Source organism: Salvelinus sp. IW2-2015, linkage group LG16 (assembly GCF_002910315.2).
Source record: "Salvelinus sp. IW2-2015 linkage group LG16, ASM291031v2, whole genome shotgun sequence".
NCBI classification, from domain to species: Eukaryota; Metazoa; Chordata; class Actinopteri; order Salmoniformes; family Salmonidae; genus Salvelinus; species Salvelinus sp. IW2-2015.
Window position 1 is genome coordinate 16,382,892 of NC_036856.1, and position 16,052 is coordinate 16,398,943.

Sequence of the window (16,052 nt, forward strand, 5' to 3'; positions counted from 1 at the left end):
CTGCAGTTTGGTCCTCCTCTCTTACACACCGAAGACAGCCGTTACAGAATCACCCACCAAACAGACCAAGCAGCGTGGTACGGACAGCGGCAGCAGCAGCAGCAGCAGCAGCAGCGATGTCAGGAATGGACATGGAGGACGAGTTGGACGGTAAAGGACCCTGGGCAGAGCCAGGGAATTCGCCGCCCAAAGCTGAGCTGGAGGCAGCGAAAGCGGAGAGCGGCGTTATGAGGAGGCTGCACGAAAGCGTGATCTGGACTGTGTTAATACTTGGGAAGAGATAACATGGGCGGTCGACCCAGGGAGAGTGCCGGAGCCCGCCTGGATTTCTATGGGCAATGTCAGGAGATACCGCGAATAGACACACGGCGACTGTAGGAAGCCGAGAGACACCCCAAAAATTTCTTGGGGGATGGCAACACGGGGAGTGTAGCTGGGTCAAGTAGGAGACTTGAGCCAGCTCCCCGTGTTACGTGAGGAGCGAGGATGGATCATCACGCTGCAGTTTGGTCCTCCTCTTTTCACCCGAAGACAGCCGTTACATTTACAACCATCAAGATTAATTGTTCAGATTCAACAGAAGATCTCTTTGTTTCTTGGGACCTAGAAACACATCTCTGTTTTGTCCGAGTTTAAAAGTAGAACGTTTTCAGCCATCCACTTCCTTATGTCGAAACACAGGCTTCTAGCGAGGGCAATTTTGGGGCTTCACCATGTTTCATTGAAATGTACGCTGTGTGTCATCCGCATAGCAGTGAAAGTTAACATTATGTTTTCGAATGACATCCCCAAGAGTAAAATATATAGTGAAAACAAAGTGGTCCTAAAATGGAACCTTGAGGAACACCGAAAATGACAGTTGATTTGTCAGAAGACAAACCATTCACAGAGACAAACTGATATCTTTCGAACAGATAAGATCTAAACCAGGCCAGAACTTGTCCGTGTAGACCAATTTGGGTTTCCAATCTCTCCAAAAGAATGTGGTGATCGATGGTATCAAAGGCAGCACTAAGGTCTAGTTGCACGGGGACAGATGCAGAGCCTCGGTCTGACGCCATTAAAAGGTCATTTACCACCTTCACAAGTGCAGTCTCAGTGCTATGATGGGGTCTAAAACCAGACTGAAGCATTTTGTATACATTGTTTGTCTTCAGGAAGGCAGTGAGTTGCTGCGCAACAGCTTTTTCTAAAAATTTGAGAGGAATGGAAGATTCGTATTAGGCCGATAGTTTTTTATATTTTCTGGGTCAAGGTTTGGCTTTTTTCAAGAGAGGCTTTATTTCTGCCACTTTTAGTGAGTTTGGTACAACATCTGGTGGATAGAGATCCGTTTATTATGTTCAACATAGGAGGCCGAGCACAGGAACAGCTCTTTCAGTAGTTTAGTTGAATAGGGATCCAGTATGCAGCTTGAAGGTTTAGAGGCCATGATTATTTTCGTCATTGTGTCAAGAGATATAGTACTAAAACACTTAAGTGTCTCTCTTGATCCTAGGTCCTGGCAGAGTTGTGCAGACTCAGGACAGCTGAGCTTTGGAGGAATATGCAGATTTAAAGAGGAGTCCGTAATTTGCTTTCTAATGATCATGATCTTTTCCTCAAAGAAGTTCATGAATTTATTACTGCTGAAGTGAAAGCCATCCTCACTTGGGGAATGTTGCTTTTTAGTTAGCTTTGCGACAGTATCAAAAATACATTTTGGATTGTTCTTATTTTCCTCAATTAAGTTGGAAAAATAGGATGATCGAGCAGCAGTAAGGGCTCTACGATACTGCACGCTACTGTCTTTCCAAGCTAGTTGGGAAGACTTCCATTTCCGTTCCAATTTTCTGGAAGCTTGCTTCAGAGCTCGGGTATTTTCTGTATACCAGGGAGCTAGTTTCTTATGACAAATATTTTTTGTTTTTATGGGTGCGACTGCATCTAGGGTACTGCGCAAGGTTAAATTGGGTTCCTCAGTTAGGTGGTTAACTGATTTTTGTCCTCTGACGTCCTTGGGTAGGCAGAAGGAGTCTGGAAGGGCATCAAGGAATCTTTGTGTTGTCTGAGAATTTATAGCACGACTTTTGATGCTCCTTGGTTGGGGTCTGAGCAGATTATTTGTTGCGATTGCAAACGTAATAAAATGGTGGTCCGATAGTCCAGGATTATGAGGAAAAACATTAAGATCTACAACATTTATTCCATGGGACAAAACTAGGTCCAGAGTATGACTGTGGCAGTGAGTAGGTCCAGAGACATGTTGGACAAAACTCACTGAGTCGATGATGGCTCCGAAAGGCTTTTGGAGTGGGTCTGTGGACTTTTCTATGTGAATATTGAAATCACCAAAAATGTGAATATTATCTGCTATGACTACAAGGTCCGATAAGAATTCAGGGAACTCAGTGAGGAATGCTGTATATGGCCCAGGAGGCCTGTAAACAGTAGCTATAAAAAGTGATTGAGTAGGCTGCATAGATTTCATGACTAGAAGCTCAAAAGACGAAAACATCATTTTTTCTTTTGTAAATTGAAATTTGCTATCGTAAATGTTAGCAACACCTCCGCCTTTGCGGGATGCACGGGGGATGTGGTCACTAGTGTAACCAGGAGGTGAGGCCTCATTTAACACAGTAAATTCATCAGGCTTAAGCCATGTTTCAGTCAGGCCAATCACATCAAGATTATGATCAGTGATTAGTTCATTGACTATAACTGCCTTTGAAGTGAGGGATCTAACATTAAGTATCCCTATTTTGAGATGTGAGGTATCACGATCTCTTTCAATAATGGCAGGAATGGAGGAGGTCTTTATCCTAGTGAGATTGCTAAGGCGAACACCGCCATGTTTAGTTTTGCCCAACTTAGGTCGAGGCACAGACACAGTCTCAATGGGGATAGCTGAGCTGACTACACTGACTATGCTAGTGGCAGACTCCACTAAGCTGGCAGGCTGGCTAACAGCCTGCTGCCTGGCCTGCACCCTATTTCATTGTGGAGCTAGAGGAGTTAGAGCCCTGTCTATGTTGGTAGATAAGATGAGAGCACCCCTCATCATGAATCAAGTCGACAATCTACTGGCAAATCCTTTTTAATCCTTGTCATAGGATGAGAAATAATGAAGAGATATTATAGATAAAACGTATTGGTGCTCATCAACCATTGGATATAAACATAAGTTGGAAATTCAACAATGAGTGGTTTGGAAGGAATCAGTGGCTAACTGCAAGCATTGCAAAGCAATAATTAGCCTACGATACAGTGGAGTGATCTCAAGTCTAAGATTAAGGGTCTCTTTTCCTGGTTTAAAATTATAAAAATTCAACATTGGACATGCTGTCAATGAAGCATGACATGTGCCGCACTCAAAACAACTGTTAACTCTGAACTGCAAAATCTGACTTTAGTGAGTTCAAGACAACTGGGAACTCTGGAAAAACGAGCCAAGACTGGGAAAATACGTTTTGAACTTTCATCCAACTCGGAATTGTACATTTGGAACTCGGGCCTCTTTCTAGAGTTACGACCTGAAGATCACTGACGTCATCATGATTCAACCTTTTTTCCCCCAGAGTTCCCAGTTTTCTTGAAAGCACCATAAATCCAGAGAATGCCAGACTTTGATGACAAAGTTTGATGACAAAAGTTGCCCACAAAGGACCGCTGCGCCACCTTCCTGTTCAAGTGAGTACAACACAACAAGGTGAGTCCAAAAATGTATTGTATGCTGCTGCATAAATGATGTAATATGCCAGGGAGATATGTACACTGTAGCTAAGAAAGTAATACTAAGTGTGTGTTGTGTAGTAAGCTGTTAGTAGCCCATGTGCCTCACCCTAATAATTTAGCCTATTTTCACCTCTTAATTTCACCTCCTGTTCTGACTTGGTGGTGCACATGTAGCCTGTAATCTGTTTTTGAGAAATGTAATCATCGAATATTGTACGAGTTTTCATTGTCTGCTTATATGCCCTCTTTATCCTATGCTTCTGTCACGTATGCTCCCTCTCCAGGCCTCTAGGTCACCAGGCTGCTCGTTATGGCGCACACCTGTCACCATCATTACACGCGTAATGTGTCATCAGACTCACCTGGACTCCATCACTTCCCTGATTACCTTCCCTATACATGTCAATCCCTTTGGTTCCTTTCCCAGGCGTTATTGTTTCTGTTTCTGTTTCTTGTCTGTGTGCTGTTAGTGTTTATTGTTTTTTATTTTTTATTATGTTCTATTAAAACACTCACTCCTTGAACTTGCTTCCCGACTCCCAGCGCACATCGTTGCAGCTTCTGACTTGGTGTACAGGGAGAATACTGTAAGAACGGCCCATGTTCTGAATTCTGTCGCTGTACATTTCAAAAGTGCAGAACAAATAGTTATATTGACTACGTCCATCCTAGCTCGCTCATGAATGTCTTAATCGAAATTACGGATTGCCTCTTATCTGCTTGTCATCCCCTTATGCCATAGTTTGTACATCTCAATTGTCAGTAGAAACCACATTTGTTTAAGCAAGTCTTCCATATCAGCTATGTTTTTTAAAAGGCAGTAAATGAGGCTGTATGAACTGTTTCACTGCCAGACAAGGCTCCACTGATAGCCAGGAGTAGCAGTGGTAAGGTGCTGGGACTGCTGTTGGGACAGCTTTCTGTAGGCCCTAACAGTTTGTGGGCACCGTTTGTCACCGTTATAGTGCAATTAATGTATTCTTAAGTGTTGTGTTGTGTAGTGGCTTTGCTGGCATGCATCCCACATATTATTTTTRTTGCCCCACAAGGKTTTACATGCTAAAATCGTCACTGCCAACCTCACTCCGAATTTACTTTTACATACAGCTTGTGTAAGTTAGATGAGTTACTTTCAACTATTCAATGCTAAATAGCATTTAGGTTGTCTATGGAAATGAGTATGGAAGCTGATCAATATCTACATTTTGTATTTATTTAACCTTTAATTAACAACGCAAGTCAGTTAAGAACAAATTCTTATTTAAAATGACGGCCCACCAAAAGACAAAAGGCCTCCTAGGGGGACAGGGGCCTGGGTTTAAAACATTTAAAAATACAATATAAATGCCTTGACATGATAGCTCAGCTGAAACGAACACAACTCGTTTCCAAAATAAGCAGCGTACATAGAGGCAATGGCGCAGGAGAAGAAGGCTGACGTCTTACGTGTCCCAGACCGATTGTGGTTTTATGTTCGTTTATTTGCAACTTATTTTTTTACTTATTTTGTACAGTCATGGCCAAAAGTTTTGAGAATGACACTAATATTAATTTTCACAAAGTTTGCTGCCTCAGTTTGTATGATGGCAATTTGCATATACTCCAGAATGTTATGAAGAGTGATCAGATGAATTGCAATTAATTGCAAAGTCCCTCTTTGCCATGCAAATGAACTGAATCCCCCCAAAACCTTTCCACTGCATTTCAGCCCTGCCACAAAAGGACCAGCTGACATCATGTCAGGGATTCTCTCGTTAACACAGGTGTGAGTGTTGACGAGGACAAGGCTGGAGATCACTCTGTCATGCTGATTGAGTTTGAATAACAGACTGGAAGCTTCAAAAGGAGGCTGGTTTTGTTCTTCCTCTGTCAGCCATGGTTACCTGCAAGGAAACACGTACCGTCATCATTGCTTTGCACAAAAAGGGCTTCACAGGCAAGGATATTGCTGCCAGTAAGATTGCACCTAAATCAACCATTTATCGGATCATCAAGAACTTCAAGGAGTGCGGTTCAATTGTTGTGAAGAAGGCTTCAGGGCGCCCAAGAAAGTCCAGCAAGCGCCAGGACCGTCTCCTAAAGTTGATTCAGCTGCAGGATCGGGGCACCACCAGTACAGAGCTTGCTCAGGAATGGCAGCAGGCAGGTGTGAGTGCATCTGCACACAGTGAGGCGAATACTTTTGGAGGATGGCCTGGTGTCAAGAAGGGCAGCAAAGAAACCACTTCTCTCCAGGATAAACATCAGGGACAGACTGATATTCTGCAAAAGGTACAGGGATTGGACTGCTGAGGACTGGGGTGAAGTCATTTTCTCTGATGAATCCCCTTTCCGATTGTTTGAGGCATCCGGAAAAAAGCTTGTCCGGAGAAGACAAGGTGAGCACTACCATCAGTTCTGTGTCATACCATCAGTTCTGTGTCATGCCAACAGTAAAGCATCCTGAGACCATTCACGTGTGGGGTGAATCAGCCAAGGGAGTGGGCTCACTCACAATTTTGCCTAAGAACACAGCCATGAATAAAGAATGGTACCAACACATCCTCCGAGAGCAACTTCTCCCAACCATCCAGGAACAGTTTGGTGACGAACAATGCCTTTTCCAGCATGATGACGCACCTTGCCATAAGGCAAAAGTGATAACTAAGTGGCTCGGGGAACAAAGCCATCAACATGGCCAGGAAACTCCCCAGACCTTAATCCCATTGAGAACTTGTGGTCAACCCTCAAGAGGCAGGTGGACAAACAAAATCCCACAAATTCTGACAAACTCCAAGCATTGATTATGCAAGAATGGGCTGCCATCAGTCAGGATGTGGCCCAGAATTAATTAACAGCATGCCAGGGCAGATTGCAGAGGTCTTGAAAAAGAAGGGTCAACACTGCAAATATTGACTCTTTGCATCAACTTCATGTAATTGTCAATAAAATCCTTTGACACTTATGAAATGCTTGTAATTATACTTCAGTATTCCATAGTAACATGAGACAAAAATATCTAAATCACTGAGGCAGCAGACTTTGTGAAAATTTATATTTTTGTCATTCTCAAAACTTTTGGCCACGACTGTACATAATGTTGCCGCTACCATCTCTTATGACCGAAAATAACTTCTGGACATCAGGACTGCGATTACTCGCCACGGGCTGGCAGAATCCTTTTTGTCCTTTAATGATTCTGACACAAATGATATACTGCTTTCTCGGGAACAGTCCCAGATCCCCGTGATATGCGTGAAGAGGAGGCGGAGATAACGGGGCCAGACAGCGGGCTGCCTTCTGAGAATTCGTAGGCGATCGAATAAACGGCCACTTCCTTCCATTCTTCGAGCAAATGTACAATCTTTGGAGAAAAAAATCGATGACCTACGCAGAAGATTAAACTGTCAATGGGACATTCAAAACTGTAATATCTTATGCTTCACGGAGTCGTGGCTGAACGACGACACTATCAACATACAGCTGGCTGGTTATACGCTGTACCGTCAGGATAGAACAGCAGCGTCTGGTAAGACAAGGGGCGGTAAATAACAGCTGGTGCACAATATCTAAGGAAGTCGAGTATCTCATGAAGCTGTAGACCACACTATCTACCAAGATAGTTTTCATCTGTATTTTTCGTAGTACATACCACCACAGACTGAGGCTGGCACAAAGACAGCATTGAATAAGCTGTATTCCGCCATAAGCTAACAAGAAAACGCTCACCCAGAGCCGGGACCTTTAATGCAGGGAAACTTAAATCCGTTTTACCTAATTTCTATCAGCATGTTAAATGTGCAACCAGAGGGGAAAAAACTCTGGACCACCTTTACTCCACACACAGAGACGCATACAAAGCTCTCTCTTGCCCTCCATTTGGAAAATCTGACCATAATTCTATCCTCCTGATTCCTGTTCACAAGCAAAAAGCACCAGTGACTAGATCAATTAAAAAGTGGTCAGATGAAGCAGATGCTAAGCTACAGGACTGTTTTCCTTGCACAGACTGGAATATGTTCCGAGATTCGTCCGATGGCAATGAGGAGTACACCACATAAGTCATTGGCTTCATCAATAAGTGCATCGATGATGTCGTCCTCACAGTGATCGTACATACATACCCCAACCAGAAGCCATGGATTACAGGCAACATCTGCACTGAGCTAAAGGCTAGAGCTGACGCTTTCAAGGAGCGGGACTCTAACCCGGAAGCTTACAATAAATCCCGCTATGCCCTCATCAAACAGGCAAAGCTTCAATACAGGACTAAGATCGAATCGTACTACACCGGCTCTGACGCTAGTCGGATGTGGCAGGGCTTGCAAACCATTACAGACTACAAAGGGAAGCACAGCCGAGAGCTGCCCAGTGACACGAGCCTACCAGACGGGTCTATGCTCGTTTCTTAGGCAAATAACACTGAAACATGCATGAGAGCACCAGCTGTTCCAGAAGACTGTGTGATCACGCTCTCCGCAGCCAATGTGAGTAAGACCTTTAAACAGGTCAACATTCACAAGGCCGCAGGGCCATATGGATTACCAGGATGTGTACTTCACTATATATTTGACCTCTTGGGGATGTCATTCAATATTCACTGCTATGCGGACAACACACAGCTGTACATTTCGATGAAACATGGTGAAGCCCCAGATTTTCAGACATAAGAAAGTGGATGGCGGCAAATGTTCTACTTTAAACTCGGACAAAACAGAGATGCTAGTTCTAGGTCCCAAGAAACAAAGAGATATTCCTCTTCCTCTTCGGACAAAGGTGTCCCTTTTGTCCAGGTGGGAAAAGGTAGTGTGGAGTGCAATAGAGATTACATCATTTGTGGATCTGTTGGGGCGATATGCTAATTGGAATTGGTCTTTGGTTTCTGCGATAATGGTGTTGATGTGAGCCATGACCAGCCTTTCAAAAGCACTTCCTGGCTACAGACATGAGTGCTACGGGTCAGTAGTCATTTAGACAGGTTACCTTAGTGTTCTTGGGCACAGGGACTATGGTGGTCTGCTTGAAACATGTTGGTATTACAGACTCAGTCAAGGACAGGTTGAAAATGTCAGTGAAGACACTTGCCAGTTGGTCAGCGCATGCTCGGAGTACACGGCCTGGTAATCCGTATGGCCCTGTGGCCTTGTGAATGTTGACCTTTTTAAAGGTCTTGCTCACATCGGCTATGGAGATCGTGATCACACAGTCATCTGGAACAGCTGATCCTCTCATGCATGTTTCAGTGTTACTTGCCTCGAAGCAAGCATAGAAGTAATTTAGCTCGTCTGATAGGCTCGTGTCGCTGGGCAGCTCGCTGCTGTGCTTCCCTTTGTAGTCCGTAATAGTTTGCAAGCCCTGCCACATCCGACGAGCGGTCTTAGTCCTGTATTGACGCTTTGCCTGTTTGATGGTTCGTCGGAAGGCATATCGGGATTTATTATAAGCTTCCGGGTTAGAGTCCCGCACCTTGAAAACGGCAGCTCTACCCTTTAGCTCAGTGCGGATGTTGCCTGTAATCCATGGCTTCTGGTTGGGGTATGTATGTACAGTCACTGTGGGGAGGACGTCATCGATGCACTTATTGATGAAGCCAGTGACTGATGTGGTGTAATCCTCATTGGAACATATTACAGTCTGTGCTAACAAAACAGTCTTGTAGCTTAGCATCTGCTTCATCTGACCACTTTTTTATTGACAGAGTCACTGGTGCTCCCTGCTTTAGTTTTTGCTTGTAAGCAGGAATCAGGAGGATATAATTATGGTCAGATTTGCCAAATGGAGGGCGAGGGAAAGCTTTGTATGCGTCTCTGTGTGTGGAGTAAAGGTGGTCTAGAGTTTTCTTCCCCCTCTGGTTGCACATTTAACATGCTGGTAGAAATTAGGTAAAACAGTTTTAAGTTTCTAGGGCAGTAAAGTACCTGGCCACTTGGAGCGACGCCTCTGGATGAGCGTTTTCTTGTTTACTGATGGCCGTATACAGCTCATTGAGTGCGGTCTTAGTGCCAGCATCTGTTTGCGGTGGTAAATAGACAGCTACGAAGAATATAGATGAAAACTCTCTTGATAAATAGTGTGGTCTACAGCTTATCATGAGATACTCTATCTCAGTCGAGCAAAACCTCGACGCTTCCTTAAATTTCGTGCACCAGCTGTTGTTTACCAATATACATAGACCGCCACCCCTTGTCTTACCAGAGGCTGCTGTTCTATGCTGCCGAAAAAGCGTAAAACCCACCAGCTGTATGTTATTCATGTTATCATTCAGCCACGACTTGGTGAAACAAGTTATTACAGTTTTTAATGTCCCGTTTGTAGTATATACGTGCTCGTACTTCGTCTATTTTATTATCCAATGATTGTACGTTGGCTAATAGGACCGATGGTGAAGGTAGATTACCCACTCGCCGTCAGATCCTTACAAGGCACCCAGACCTACATCCCCGATATCTCAGTCTCTTTCTCCTGCCAATGACGGGGATAAGGGTCTTGTTGGGTGTCTGGAGTAAATCCTTTTGTGTTCGACTTGTTAAAGAAAAAATCTTCTTCCAGTACAAGGTGAGTAATCGCTGTCCTGATATCTAGAATCTCTTTTCAGTCATAAGAGACAGTGGCAGAAACATTATGTACAAAATAAGTTACAAATAACGTGAAAAAACACACACAATAGCACAATTGCTTAAGGGACCGTAAAACGGCAGCCATCTCCTCCGGCGCCATCTCTTGTAAGTAAGTATTTCATGGTAAGGTCTCCACCTGTTGTATTTGGTGTATGTGACAAATAAAACGAATGTCAAAATGTGTTGACATGATAGCTCAGCTGAATCGAACACAGTTTGTTTGCTAAGCAACATGTAGGTAGGCATCTGGATGGTATACTTGTTCTCACTGAAGTGCATTATCCCTCATATACCAGTCGGAGTCACTGTTCAGTAAGGAATTATTGGACTGTGGCTTCACATGTTATTTAAATGTTTCTCTTTATTTAGATTGATGGCATGACGTTAAAACGATGTTGATTCAAACATACCAGGTAGTAGTTAATAACTTTTTTTCCATGTAGTGGTGTACCTAACTACTGGAACTACACATTACTCTTTTTTTATATAAAATAAAATATGGGTGAAATAGGCAATGCTTTCCTTTCTTTTTCGGCATCAGACCTGCCTAATTCTCACTTGAAACATAGTTTTTGTGTTTAATAGGTTAAATTACACATTCTGTTAACATACGACCCCAAAGTGATCTGCTCTTGCAATTTATCGCCTATGACATTTCAGATTTACACATGATCATTTTTCACGAAGTTGTTTTCATGTAGTGAATAACTTTTTCAAAGTAACTTTAGTTAAGAAACCTATATATTTTCTTCAGGGTAGCTTTAGTGTAGCTTAACTTCTTCCAGTGTGAAGTAATTGGTAGCTTGGTAAACTATATTTTCAGAGTAGCTTCCCCAACACCGGATTTTAGAACGTGTAAATAGACATGTACATGCATAATGTAGCATATACTGTATTTATAAATCATGGACCACAGTTGTTTTGGAAACACGTTTTTCTCCAGTTGACTTCGATAGATCATGCATCTTGTCATGTGTCTTTGAACATTCAACATTCAACACAAACAAAAAGACATTAGAAGTGAATCTCCAAACCACGATGAGACACAAATATTACACCAACAGTCTAAATTTCCCAAACATTTACACTACAGACCATATAAAGGAAATAACATTGTCTTGAAGTAAAAAGTACTTCTCATATTGTGACTGTGTATAGTGAGGAGGTAATATAAAACAGAAAAATATCAAGGCAATTTCAGAGCTTTTGGCTCTTTCCTTATTGTTGAAATATTCTTAGGCTTTAATGTATTTCTGTCAAATTGTTCATCTCTGGTGATAGTATACCTACGCAGTTCTATACTTTGAAATGCAAATAGACTGCAGTCTATCAAACGCAACTTCCTTTTTCTGTTGTCAAGGGGAAACTGCTTGAAAGAAACGTCTATCTTCTCACACAGCTTCAAGAAGGAGACAGTAAAAGTGGACTCTTAACTTACAGGTGAAAAACATCTGTATGCTTGGTGGCTGTCAATCACAATAAAAAACTGCCTTTGTCAGAGTTCCTCTCATTTTAAGGTAGGACATTTATTAACAGTCAGAACAGACAGAAAGAACGATGTGTTTTTAATTGAAGTGGGAGGTACAGACCAAGTGAGAACTGTTATAGTAGTGTATGTCACGATTCTTAACCTCTGAACCATAAAACAGCAGTCAGCTCACTGATTTTGATTGCAACTTTGACTTTTAGTAATACACGCTTGAAATAGTAACACATTACTAACTTCATAAGAATGTAAAGACCACAATTTTAGCCTTCATCAGTAAAACATCATAATATCATCCTAACTGACCATGCTCTTCACCATAGTGAGAATGATGTCCAACCATTCATATGGATCACACCTCTGTAAGACCAACATGTTGGAGGAGGTGAGGCTGTTCCAGAGGGTAGTGTACAGCCCTGTGTTTCTGCTGGGTCTGGCCCTGAACCTCTCTGCTCTGAGGGTGTTCTACCGTAAGAGAGCCAGCTTTACAGACACAAACATCTACGTGTTCAACCTGGCTATGGCTGACTGTGCCCTCATCACCTTCCTGCCCTTCAGGATCTACCACACCTTATTCAGCATTACCTCTCCTGGCCTCTGTGCTGTTCTGGTTCTCATTCATTTCACCTACATGTACGCTAGTATTTTCACTGTTACGGCTATTAGTGTTTAGAGATTCATCGCCATTCAGTTTCCCTTCCACTCCAGGAGAATGGGCTCCAAGAAACAAGTGGCTGTTGTAGTGTGTGTGATGATATGGGTGACTATTGTGTTCCTATGTGTGATATTCAGGGAGCACAATAGACCTGAGCACAATCTGGCCTGCTTTGAGAAGGAATTCCATTTGTTTCCACTGGGCTACATTCTGACTCTGGAGATACTGGGATATGTGGTTCCTCTTCTCACAATGCTGCTTTGTTCATGTCAGACGATCTGCACTCTGCTGGCCTACAAGGACATGCACTCATATAAGGACAAGAGGAAAAGTATTAGAATAATATCAGCCAATTTGGTAGTCTTTTTCATCTGTTACACTCCTATCCATATAGCATGTTTCATGAAATTCTATGTTGCCTACAAAGTCCCAACTGACTGCCAACAGTATAATTTGATGCATAACTTTTATCATGTCTCAGAAGGGATTGCCACAACAAACTGCTGTTTAGATGCTATTGAATATTTCTTCTTGGTAAAGGAGTTCCGCAAGGAACTGATCCCAGGGAAGTCAGTGCAAAGAGAGAACCGAGACTCTCCAGAGAGAATTGCTCTCTCTAGAACCGGATAGGAATTGAGAGGGATTATCAGCTACTGTATAGTCTGTTTTGGCCTAGTGAATGCTGTAACTTGAAAAATCATTAAAAATCTGATAGTTATACCAATATATTAATTATATACATATTTTCCAGCTGTGTCGTCTTTTTTGAACAACTGAAGGGTAGCTTATGTTAAAAACTGTTCTGTTTTTCTGGACTTAACTTTTGGCAGGCTATTGTCTCCCCCCTTGTGTTCAGGCTGGTCATCACACACTGCTTTATGCTAAAATACATTCACATTTATATTGAACGATAGATATTTACATGGTTTATATTGAATAATCAATATTGACATTGTTTATATTGGATAATGGATATTGACATGGCTTCTAAAATCTGAAAAAAATTGTTGAGGCAATATAAGTGAGAATTGTACAAATTATATACAGTTGAAGTCAGAAGTTTACATACACTTAGGTTGGAGTCATTAAAACTCGTTTTTCAACCAAACTATAGTTTTTGCAAGTCGGTTAGGACATCTACTTTGTGCATGACACAAAGCTTGGAAACAGCTTGGAGAATTCCAGAAAATGATGTTGTGGCTTTAGAAGCTTCTATAAATAATTGACATAATTTGAGTCAATTGGAGTTGTACCTGTGGATGTATTTCAAGGCCTACCTTCAAACTCACTGCCTCTTTGCTTGACATCAGGAATGGGCTAAAATTTACCCAACTTATTGTGGGAAGCTTGTGGAGGGCTACCTGAAACGTTTGACCCAAGTTAAACAATTTAAAGGCAATGCTACCAAATACTAATTGAGTGTATGTAAACTTCTGACCCACTGGGAATGTGATGAAAGAAATAAAAGCTGAAATAAATCATTCTCTCTACTATTATTCTGACATTTCATATTCTTAAAATGAAGTTGTGATTCTAACTGACCTAAGACAGGAATGTCAGGAATTGTGAAAAACTGAGTTTAAATGTATTTGGCTAAGGTGTATGTAAACTTCCGACTTCAACTGTACACTCAACATTGAGAGTCATGTACACTGAGTGTACAAAATGTTAATAACGCCTTCCTAATATTGAGTTGCACTGCCGAAAGCGCTCCACAGGGATGCTGGCCCATGTTAATTCCAATGCTTCCCACAGTTGTGTCAAGTTGGCTGGATGGACCATTTTTGATACACACAGGAAACTGTTGAGTGTGAAAAACCCAGTGAAAAACCCAGCAGCGTTGCAGTTCTTGACACAAACCGGTGCGCCTGGCTAGGGCGTCACGAAATGTCGTCAGCCAGTGATTGTCAAGTAAATACCTGTCCGTCTCACGGTAATTGACCGTTAATTAACAAACATATTTAGCACCTCCTGGCTTCCACACATGACGTTAGCCTACAAGCCACTGATGCAGACCTTTGGAACATTTACATTTTAAAAAGTCTAATAAATCTATGTAATATAGCCTGCACCTTCACAATAAATCCATTATTTATTTTAGACAGGTCTAAGGACACATGATATGAAGAAAATGTTGTCTATTTCTGAAGAACAGAATAGCATACTCTGAGTTGTCCTTATGTCAGGTCCTGATCTGGCTATACCATATGGCTGTGGGCTACACTAGTTCATTAAGCAGACAAGATTTGTTTAGAATTCCATGGCATTAAAAAAAATATATATATATATGTATATATATATATATATACTGTATTATTTTATAGTATGAAGAACACAATTGAACAAAGCTGAATAAAATAGAAAGGATATTTTCTCCAAACGATTTGAGGGAGAGCGCACATGCGGCTATTCTGTGTTGAGTGGTTAACAAAGAAATAGGAACTCCTATATGCTAAATTTAGATTTATTAATGTAACTTTAGTTGTTCTACGTTGGGCAAATGTTGGGCTATATGTTTTGATTTTTAATACATTGTAAGGCTGCATGATGCGACTCTAATGATGATTTGAAAAAGGTTGCTTGAAAGACATGAGCTCTGCTTTGTTTTTTTGCGCAGGCTGTACACACTTCATCAGTCTCTCACTCACAATTTGACAAGCACTTGATAATGCCTCGAATTTCCTGGCGGCATCCCCTTTGTGTGGCCATGATGCACCCTAAAGAAATCCATGCCTTTTGCAGCCAGTGGCCGTTGTGCCCATCTCCCTGAGTGCTGCGTACTCCGAAGCACCTCTCACTCACATGGCTCTCCATCAGGTGATCGGGTCTTTCTCACAGGCTACAAGTGAAGACAGACACTTCAGGGATGCAACTCGGCACGTCCTTATCCAATTCTGAGGTGCATATTGAAGATATTGGAAGAACTGTCCACATTTACTTTTCATCAGCCAACAAGATGAGTAGGCCTAACAAAAGCACTAGCCTCTATCAATCTACTATCCCTCATAGTACAAAAGTGGACCTATTCTATTCACCTATTCTATTCTGTGCGAGAAATAAATATTCCAACAAGTAGTCTGGGACAGTTGTGGGATGCAATAGATCCCAAATTAATACAACAACTAGCTTAAAAAAAAACGTTTTTACGCATTGAGGCTGAAGCAACAGATCAGAACATTTAGTTTAAAATGTTGATCAACTATTTGGCTATTTCTTCACATTATAAGCGCAGCAATGCGCACACTGCAGTAGGCTATAAGCACAAATGTTCCATCACGGGGAAAACACTATTAACAAAAGTGACCACAAATGAGATTATGTATGTAATGCTTTTATTATAAAGGTGCATTTTTTGGTGAAAATTATCTTCCCCAAACTTGAAACTCACACGCTGCTTGTATGCCAGTTAGGCTCTACACCCCTTGTAGAGCGAATTGTGCTTAATTTTAATAATGTATTTGGCATGTAGACCAATGTCCACACTTATATTGATTGTGTAATTCTATAGTCCTTTACTGCATGTGTTGTTGTCAAGCTTACTGTACATCTGTCCGGCCCTCTGTGCTTGATTGTCTGTGTTGGTGCCTGAAAGCAAACAGAT